The sequence below is a fragment of the Nematolebias whitei genome, chromosome 19 (genome assembly GCF_014905685.2).
Source record: "Nematolebias whitei isolate Nwh7 chromosome 19, NemWhi1, whole genome shotgun sequence".
NCBI classification, from domain to species: Eukaryota; Metazoa; Chordata; class Actinopteri; order Cyprinodontiformes; family Rivulidae; genus Nematolebias; species Nematolebias whitei.
The window spans coordinates 11,883,761-11,885,299 of NC_056516.1; positions in this window are offsets into that span (position 1 = coordinate 11,883,761).

Below are 1,539 nucleotides of genomic sequence, written 5' to 3' on the forward strand. Positions count from 1 at the left end.
ATTCTACCATAAATATATTTGCATAAGCATGGGCAAACATTTTGCCCGTGGCTGTGTCTTTGGTTTGTAAAAAGAACTCCCCACTGATTTCAACATAATTTTTGGTGAAATTTATCTCCAGCACCTGGAGCAGCTCCTCATCAGGTCTTTTTGTTTCTGGATCATTTGTTTTACTGCTTCCATTCCTTCTCTTTTATCAATATTAGTAGACACTGCCTGGCCCAAAAATAAGTTGCCACCCCCCAAAAAAAAGAAAGGTCACACACTAATATTTTGTTGGACCACCTTTAGTTTTGATTACATCATGCATTCACTGTGGCATTGTTTTGATAAACTTCTGCAATGTCACAAGATCTATTTCCATCCAATGTTGCATTAATTTTTAACCAAGATCTTGCATTGATGACTAGACACTAGGCATGATGGTGCGTCACTTCACCTGCATCTCTTCTTACCCTGATGCGCCCATCACTCTGGAACAGGGTCAATCTGGACTCAACAGATCACATGACTTTCTTTCATTGCTCCAGAGTCCAATCTTTATGCTCCCTAGCAAATTGAAGCCTTTTTTCAGTTAGCCTCTCTGATTAGTGGTTTTCTTAAGACTACACAGCTGTTCAGTCTCAATCCCTTGAGTTCCCTTCACATTGTTCATGTGGAAATGTTCTTACTTTCACTATTAAACATGAGTGCTACTGTTGTTTTTCTTCGATTTGATTTCACCAAACGTTTAAGTGATCGCCGATCACGATCATTCAGGATTTTTTTCCGGCCACGTTTCTTCCTCGAAGACGATGGGTCCCCACTATCCTTCCAGTTTTATTAATGTGTTGGACAGTTCTTAACCCAATTTTAGTAGTTTCTGCAATCTCCTTAGATGTTTTATCTGCTTGATGCCAATGATTTGACCCTTCTCAAACAGACTGACATCTTTTCCACGACCACACGATGTGTCTTTCAACATGGTTGTTTAAGAAATGAGAAGTAACTCATTACACCAGTTGGAGTTAAATAACGTTGCCAGCTGAAAGATAATTGTCCATGCAGTAATTATCTAATAGGAGACTCGCACCTGTTTGCTTAGTTAAATGGACAGTGACTTTCATCACAGTTATTTACATTCCTCCGGACACTAATGCTAATGAAGCACTGCAAGAGCTACATGATATCATCAGCTCGCTGCAGTACAAACACCCCGAGGCTCTTTACGTTGTAGCCGGAGACTTTAACCATGTGAACCTAAAGGACTGTCTCCCAAGCTTTTATGAACATGTGGCAATTCCAACACGTGGAAACAACATGCTGGATTGTGTTTACATAAACGTAAAAGATGCATACAAAGCCGAACACCGCCCCCACCTAGGATTGTCAGACCACATCTCAATCTTCCTGGCTCCAGCTTACATGCCCCCACTGAGGCGCTCCAGACCAGTACAAAAGAAAGTTAAATGCTGGATCCAGGACAGTGGCTCCATACTGAGAGATTGTTTTGACTGAACAGACTGGCAGGTTTTCAGAGAAGCTGCTGAAAATGGAGGA